Here is a 9511-nt window from a genome sequence, read left to right on the forward strand (position 1 = left end):
TCAGTGTATATAGCTGGTGTGTTAATGGGTTGAGCAGCCTGTGTTCAGTGTGTATATAGCTGGTGTCTTAATGTTAATAGGTTGAGCAGCGTGTGTAGTGTGTATATATATTGAGTGCGTAGCCACTGTTAAGACTATGGATTCAACAATAGAAAATCAAAGTCCAACTTCCATCCCACTTCTGATATTCTAACTAGTGTATCATTCCATATCACTCCCGTCTGCTTTATACCTTGTTTTGATTTTATACCTACTGTTACAAGTTATGCAGGGCACAGCTCCCCCATGCTGGTAGCAATCAGTTTGTCTCTCTAGAGAAGGAGGAAGGAGAGATGGAGTCCATGGCTGTTATAGGAGATTCTGGCAGTAGATGAAAGACTGGAGACCTCTATGTTAAACACAGCGCTAAAGAGAACCCCCAGTCAATGGCTGCTCGTTAGAATAGTGCAGGGAAGGGATGAAGGGAAGGGATACATTCACTACGGCTGCTGCCTGTGATCTGGTGAATGGTGCAGAGAAGGAAAGAGGTGAAGAGATGAGCGGAATAGAGGGATGTGAAGGGAAGGGTTTCATTCAATACGCTACTTGTCTGGAGAGGTCTATCCTCCTCTCATCAGACTTCTCTCTCGTCATCCCTCCTTTCAGAATGACAAAGTACCGCTGTGTTGGGAAACTTAAAAGGTTCCTTTCTCAGCCCTGAACTTACTCAAACACGTGTCCATGATCCCTGTCACTGCCCTGCTCTGGTGTGTGTATGTCTAGAATCTCTCTCACTGCCCTGCTATAGTGTGTATACGTCCAGAATCTGTCTCAAATCAAACTATATTTAATACATGTGCCGAATACAACAAGTGAAGACCTTACCGTGAAATGCTTACTTAACCAACAGTGCAGTTCAAGAGGAGTTAAGAAAATATTTACCAAATAAACAAAAGTAACAATAACAACGAGGCTATATACAGGGGGTACTGGTACAGTCAGTGTGCGGGGGGTACTGGTACAGTCAGTGTGCGGGGGTACTGGTTAGTTGAGGTAAGTTGTATGACACCGACACGGCCCGCAACCAAAACCTGCGGACTCTGCTTCACTGCAGCCGACGTGAGGAAAACATTTAAACGTGTTAACCCTCGCAAGGCTGCAGGCCCAGACGGCATCCCCAGCCGCGTCCCCAGAGCATGCGCAGACCAGCTGGCTGGTGTGTTTACGGACATATTCAATCAATCCTTATCCCAGTCTGCTGTTCCCAAATGCTTCAAGAGGGCCACCATTGCCCCTGTTCCCAAGAACGCTAAGGTAACTGCGCTAAACGACTACCGCCTCGTAGCACTCACTTCCGTCATCATGAAGTGCTTTGAGAGACTAGTCAAGGACCATATCACCTCCACCCTACCTGACACCCTAGACCCACTCCAATTTGCTTACCGCCCAAATAGGTCCACAGACGATGCAATCTAAACCACACTGCACACTGCCCTAACCCATCTGGACAAGAGGAATACCTATGTGAGAATGCTGTTCATTGACTACAGCTCAGCATTTAACACCATAGTACCCTCCAAACTCGTCATCAAGCTTGAGACCCTGGATCTCGACCCCGCCCTGTGCAACAGGGTACTGGACTTCCTGACGGGCCGCCCCCAGGTGGTGAGGGTAGGTAACATCTCCACCCCGCTGATCCTCAACACTGGGGCCCCACAAGGGTGCGTTCTGAGCCCTCTCCTGTACTGTGTGGTGTGGTGTCAGGAAAATAACCTCACACTCAACGTCAACAAAACAAAGGAGATGATTGTGGACTTCAGGAAACAGCAGAGGGAGCACCCCCTCTATCCACATCGATGGGACAGTAGTGGAGAGGGTAGTACGTTTAAGTTCCTCGGCGTACCCATCACGGCAAACTGAATTGGTCCACCCACACAGACAGCGTGGTGAAGAAGGCGCAGCAGCGCCTCTTCAACCTCAGGAGGCTGAAGAAATTTGGCTTGTCACCAAAAGCACTCACAAACTTCTACAGATGCACAATCGAGAGCATCCTGTCGGGCTGTATCACCGCCTGGTATGGCAACTGCTCCGCCCACAACCGTAAGGCTCTCCAGAGGGTAGTGAGGTCTGCACAATGCAACACTGGGGGCAAACTACCTGCCCTCCAGGACACCTACACCACCCGATGTCACAGGAAGGCCATAAAGATCATCAAGGACAACAACCACCCGAGCCACTGCCTGTTCACCCCGCTATCATCCAGAAGGCAAGGTCAGTACAGGTGCATCAAAGCAGGGACCGAGAGACTGAAAAACAGCTTCTATCTCAAGGCCATCAGACTGTTAAACAGCCACCACTAACATTGAGTGGCTGCTGCCAACACACTGACTCAACTCCAGCCACTTTAATAATGGGAATTGATGGAAATGGATGTAAAATATACCACTAGCCACTTTAAACAATGCTACTTAATATAATTTGGATCAGCCTGTAGTGTGGTTTTCCACTTTAATTTTGAGTGTGACTCCAAATCCAGACCTCCATGGGTTGATAAATTTGATTTCCATTTAATTTTTGTGTGATTTTGTTGTCAGCACATTCAACTATGTAAAGAAATAAGTATTTAATAAGAATATTTCATTAATTCAGATCTAGGATGTGTTATTTTAGTGTTCCCTTTATTTTTTGGAGCAGTGTATATACTGTACCCTACATCATCTACTGCATCTTTATGTAATACATGTATCACTAGCCACTTTAAACTATGTCACTTTGTTTACATACCCTACATTACTCATCTCATATGTATATACTGTACTCGATACCATCTACTGCATCTTGCCTATGCCGTTCTGTACCATCACTCATTCATATCTTTATGTACATATTCTTTATCCCTTTACACTTGTGTGTATAAGGTAGTAGTTTTGGAATTGTTAGGTTAGATTATTCGTTGGTTATTACTGCATTGTCGGAACTAGAAGCACAAGAATTTCGCTACACTCGCATTAACATCTGCTAACCATGTGTATGTGAAAAATACATTTGATTTGATTTTTTACATCTTTTTTTTTAGATAATAAACAGAGAGTAGCAGCAGTGTACAAAACAAATAGAGGGGGTCAATCTAATAGTCCGGTGGCCGTTTGATTCATTGTTCAGCAGTCTTTTTGCTTGGGTGTAGACTCTGTTAAGGAGCCTTTTGGTCCTAGACTTGGCGCTCCGGTACTGATTGACGTGCGGTAGCAGAGAAAACAGTCTATGACTTGGGTGACTGGAGTCTCTGACAATTTTATGTGCTTTCCTCTGACACCGCCTATTATATAGGTCCTGGATGGCATGAGGCTTGGCCCCTGTGATGTACTGAGCCATACACACTACCCTCTGTAGTGCCTTGCGGTCAGATGCCAAGCAGTTGCCATACCATGCAGTGATGCAACTGGTCAGGATGCTCTCGATGGTGCAGCTGTAGAAACTTTTGAGGATCTGGGAACCCATTCCAAATCTTTTCAGTCTCCCGAGGGGGGAAAGGTTTTGTCGTGCCCTCTTTACAACTGTATTGGTGTGTTTGGACCATGATAGTTTGTTGGTGATGTGGACACAAAGGACCTTGAAGTTCTCAATCCGCTCCACTACAGCCCCGTTGATGTTAATGGGGGCCTGTTCGGCCCTCCTTTTCCTGTAGTCCACTATTAGCTCCTTTGTCTTGCACCACACTGCCCGGTCTCTGACCTCCCTATAGGCTGTCTCATCGTTTGTCGGTGATCAGGCCTACCACTGTTGTGTCGTCAGCAAACTTAATGATGGTGTTGGAGTCGTGTTTGGCCACGCAGTCGTGGGAGAATAGGGAGCACAGGAGGGGACTAAGTCCACACCCCTGAGGGGCCCCAGTGTTGAGGATCAGCGTGGCAGATGTGTAGTTGCCTATCCTTACCACCCGGGGTTGGACCGTCAGGAAGTCCAGGAACGAGTTGCAGAGGGAGGTGTTTAGTCCCAGGGTCCTTAGCTTAGTTATGAGCTTCGTGGGCGCTATGGTGTTGAACGCTGAGCTATAGTCAATGAACGGCATTCTCACGTAGGTGTTCCTTTTGTCCAGGTGGGAAAGGGCGATGTGGAGTGCGATTGAGATTGCGTCATCTGTGGATCTGTTGCGGCGGTATGCGAATTGGAGTGGGTCTAGGGTATCCGGGAGGATGCTGTTGATGTAAGCCATGACCAGCCTTTCAAAGCACTTCATGGCTACCAGCGTGAGTGCTATGGGGAAGTAATCATTTAGGCAGGTTACCATCACTTCCTTGGGCACAGGGACTATGGTGGTCTGCTTGAAACATGTAGGTATTACAGACTTGGTCGGGGAGAGGTTGAAAATGTTAGTGAAGACACTTGCCAGTTGGTCCGCACATGCTTTGAGTACACGTCCTGGTAATCCATCTGGACCGCGGCTTTGTGAATGTTGACCTGTTTAAAGGTCTTGCTCACATCGGCTACCGAGAGCGTTATCACACAGTCATCCAGAACAGCTGGTGCTCTCATTCACGCTTCAGTGTTGCTTGCCTCGAAGTGAGCATAAAAGGCATTTAGCTCGTCTGGTAGGCTCGCGTCACTGGGCAGCTCGCATCTGGGTTTCCCTTTGTAGTCTGTAATAGTTTTCAAGCCCTGCCACATCCGACGAGCGTCAGAGCTGGTGTAGTAGGATTCAATCTTAATCCTGTATTGACGCTTTGCTTGTTTGATGGTTTGTCGATTAGTGTCCTTGAAACCTTAAAAGCGTCAGCTCTAGCCTTTAGCTTGATGCGGATGTTGCATGTAATCCATGGCTTCTGGTTGGGATATGTACGTACGGTCACTGTGGGGATGACGTCGTCGATGCACTTATTGATGAAGCCGATGACTGAGGTGGTATACTTCTCAATGCCATTGGATGAATCCCGGAACATATTCCAGTCTGTGCTAGCAAAACAGTCCTGTAGCATAGCATCCTCGTCATCTGACCACTTCGTTATTGAGCGAGTCACTGGTGCTCCTGCTTTAGTTTTTGCTTGTAAGCAAGAATCAGGAGAATAGAATTGTGGTCAGATTTGCCAAATAGTGGGCGGTGGAGAGCTTTGTATGCATCTCTGTGTGTGGAGTAAAGGTGGTATAGAGTTTTTTCCCTCTGGTTGCATGTGACATGCTGGTAAACATTTGCTAAAACTGATTTTAGTAATGCAGGCAAAAAGTCCTCGCCTGCTAGGCATGCCACTTCTGGATGAGCATTTTCTTGTTTGCTTATGGCCTGATACAGCTCGTTGAGTGCGGTCTTAGTGCCAGCATCTGTTTGGGGTGGTAAATAGACGGCTACGAATAACATAGATGAGAACTCTCTTGGTAGGTAGTGTGGTCTACAACTTATCATAAGGTACTCTACCTCAGACGAGCAATGCCTCGAGACTTCTTTAATATTAGACATCGCGCACCAGCTGTTATTGACAAAAAGACACACACACCCAACCCTTCTCTTACCAGAGGCAGCATCTCTGTTCTGCCGGTGCATGGAAAATCCTGCCAGCTCTATATTATCCGTGTCGTCGTTCAGCCACGACTCGGTGAAGCATAAGATGTTACAGTTCTTAATGTCCAGTTGGTAGGATAATCGTAATTGTAGGTCATCAATTTTATTTTCCAATGATTGCATGTTAGCAAGTAGAATGGAAGGCAATGGGAGTTTACCCGCTCGGCTACGGATTCTCAGAAGGGAGCCCGATCTGCGTCCTCTTTTTTTACTCTCCCCACCTTTTCTTCACTCAAATTACGGGGATTTGGGCCTGTTCCCGGGATAGCAATATATCCTTCTCGTCAGACTCGTTAAAGGAAAAAGCTTCTTCCAGTTCGTGGTGAGTAATCGCTGTTCTGATGTCCAGAAGTTATTTTTGGTCATACGAGACGGTAGCAGCAACATTATGAACAAAATAAATTACAAACAACGCAAAAAAATGTACAAAATAGCACAATTGGTCAGGAGCATGTAAAACATCAGCCATCCTCTTCAGCGCCATCTCATTGCCCTGCTCTAGTATGTGTACGTCTAGACCTCTCACTCCCCTGCTCTAGTGTGTGTACGTCTAGAATCTCTCACTCCCCTGCTCTAGTGTGTGTACGTCTAGACCTCTCACTCCCCTGCTCTGGTGTGCATACGCCAATAATCTCCCTCACTGCCCTGCTCTGGTGTGTGTACATCTAGAATCTCTCACTCCCCTGCTCTAGTGTGTGTACGTCTAGACCTCTCACTCCCCTGCTCTGGTGTGCATACGCCAATAATCTCCCTCACTGCCCTGCTCTGGTGTGTGTACATCTAGAATCTCTCACTACCCTGCTGTAGTGTGTGTATGTCTAGATCTCTCACTCCCCTGCTCTAGTGTGTGTACGTCTAGAATCTCCCTCACTGCCCTGCTCTGGTGTGTCCCCGTTTATAATCTCTCTCACTGCCCTGCTCTGGTGTGTGTACGTCTATAATCTCTCTCACTGCCCTGCTCTGGTGTGTGTCCGTCTATAATCTCTCTCACTGCCCTGCTCTGGTGTATGTAGAATCTCTCACTGCCCTGCTCTGGTAGGTGTTGACAGGGTCAGGGCTGAGAGGTCAAATCTCAGCCTGGCAGTTCCTCCAGCTGCAGAGGCCAGAGATATGGCTTATAATTACTCCTGATAACCTAAGGGCGCCCTCTCCATACTAAATGGCACCCTGTTCCCTATTTAGTGCAGTACTTTTGACCAAGGCCCATAGAAAATATATAGGGACTAGGGTGCCATTTGGGATGCAACCCTTCAGACCAGCAATCTGAAGCCACGCTGGGCAGTGGACTTTAACGGATGTTTGAACCTAAAGCAGGAGGTCTGAGAACTGGTCTAAGTAAGGGGTCAGTTATACCTGCCCGACAGTTACTCCCATCGCTGTTCTATTCTGTTAATAACTGTTCAATGTGTATCGTTTTGTAATCTCATCGATTAGAATCGGATAGTGTTAAAACAAAGCCTTTAACATTTTGTCTGTAGGCTGCACCTCAAAGTGTTAAATCCATAGGATTCTACTTCCCTGGTTAAGTCATTAATGAAGTAATCAGTTGTAATCTCACTGGGGATGTCAGGGCAGAGATAAGAGAATATTCATTAACTAGTCTCCTCTGGCCTCACACAGACAGACTGGCAGACCAGCAAGTGTGGAAAGTACCCTATAGAGTAATTTAATAATGATTTAAAAAAAAATGTAACAAGCAAAAAGACATCTATCGGATTAGAAAATAAAAACTTTGTGGATCAGAGCAGACGTGGATGTTAAATCTAAGAATCAATGCATTTCTGATCATTATAGAGAGAGGTGGTTTTGCGAAGTATGACGACAAGCAGGAAGAGGTCAGGGATTCCACGGCATGTCTGTTCTAACTATATTTGTTTGTTTTACAATTTGTTTGATAAAATCAATTTGCAGGCCAAAAAAATGGCATTTATTTCAAAACTGATACCCCAAATATAATTTACATACTGCCTATCTAGTTATATACGTAATTATAGTTTACATACTAGTTATATACGTAATTATAATTTACATAGACAGTATCTAGTTATATATGTCCATTATAATTTACATAGACAGTATCTAGTTATATATGTCCATTATAATTTACATAGACAGTATCTAGTTATATATGTCCATTATAATTTACATACAGTCTATCTAGTTTAAGATATTCAAGAGTGGCCTGGAGTGTTGTTTTTACCCAAATTGAGAATTTTCCACCAAACGAATCTGTCCAGGATTGAATGACGTAGTTACACCTGGTATAGACGCACCAAGCTATTCACCAAACTATACTCCAGGCAGATAACACCAAGCTATACCCCTGGTAGAGACACACCAAGCTATATCCCTGGCAGAGACACACCAAGCTATATCCCTGGTAGAGACACACCAAGCTATATCCCTGGTATAGACACACCAAGCTATATCCCTGGCAGAGACACACCAAGCTATACCCCTGGTAGAGACACACCAAGCTATATCCCTGGCAGAGACACACCAAGCTATATCCCTAGTAGAGACACACCAAGCTATATCCCGGGTATAGACGGACCAAAATATACTCCTGGTAGAGCGACACCAAGCTATACCCCTGGTATAGACGCACCAAGCTATACCCCTGGTATAGACGCACCATGCTATACCCCTGGTATAGACGCACCAAGCTACACTCCTGGTAGAGACACACCAAGCTATACCCCTGGTATAGACGCACCAAGCTACACTCCTGGTAGAGACACACCAAGCTATACCCCTGGTATAGACGCACCAAGCTATACCCCTGGTATAGACACACCAAGCTATACCCCTGGTATAGACGCACCATGCTATACCCCTGGTATAGACGCACCAAGCTACACTCCTGGTAGAGACACACCAAGCTATACCCCTGGTATAGACACACCAAGCTATACCCCTGGTATAGACGCACCATGCTATACTCCTGGTTTGGACACACCAAGCTATACCCCTGGTATAGACGCACCAAGCTACACTCTTGGTAGAGACACACCAAGCTATTCCCCTGGTATAGTCGTACCAAGTTATACCCCTGGTATAGACGCACCAAGCTATACTCCTGGTATAGACGCACCATGCTATACTCCTGGTATAGTCGTACCAAGTTATACCCCTGGTATAGACACACCAAGCTACACTCCTGGTAGAGACACACCAAGCTATACCCCTGGTAGAGACACACCAAGCTATTCACCTGGTATAGACGCACCAAGCTATACTCCTGGCATAGAGACACCAAGCTATACTCCTGGTACAGACGCACCAAGCTATACCCCTGGTATAGAAGCACCAAGCCATACCCCTGGTATAGACGCACCAAGCTATACACCTGGTAGAGACACACCAAGCGATTCACCAAGCTCTACCCCTGGTAGAGACACACCAAGCTATACACCTGGTAGAGACGCACCAAGCGATTCACCAAGCTATACCCCTGGTATAGACGCACCAAGCTATACTCCTGGTATAGACGCACCAAGCTATTCACCTGGTATAGACACACCAAGCTATACCCCTGGTATAGACACACCAAGCTATACTCCTGGTAAAGACGCACCATGCTATACTCCTGGTTTGGACACACCAAGCTATACCCCTGGTAGAGACACACCAAGCTATACCCTTGGTAGAGACACACCAAGCTATTCACCTGGTATAGACACACCAAGCTATACCCCTGGTAGAGACACACCAAGCTATTCACCTGGTATAGACGCACCAAGCTATTCACCTGGTATAGACACACCAAGCTATTCACCTGGTATAGACACACCAAGTTATACCCCTGGTATAGACACACCAAGCAATACCCCTGGTATAGACACACCAAGCTATACTCCTGGTATAGACACACCAAGCTATACTCCTGGTATAGACGCACCAAGCTATACCCCTGGTATAGACACACCAAGCAATACCCCTGGTATAGACACACCAAGCTATACTTCTGGTATAGACGCA

The sequence above is a fragment of the Oncorhynchus clarkii genome, chromosome 14, assembly GCF_045791955.1.
Source record: "Oncorhynchus clarkii lewisi isolate Uvic-CL-2024 chromosome 14, UVic_Ocla_1.0, whole genome shotgun sequence".
NCBI classification, from domain to species: Eukaryota; Metazoa; Chordata; class Actinopteri; order Salmoniformes; family Salmonidae; genus Oncorhynchus; species Oncorhynchus clarkii.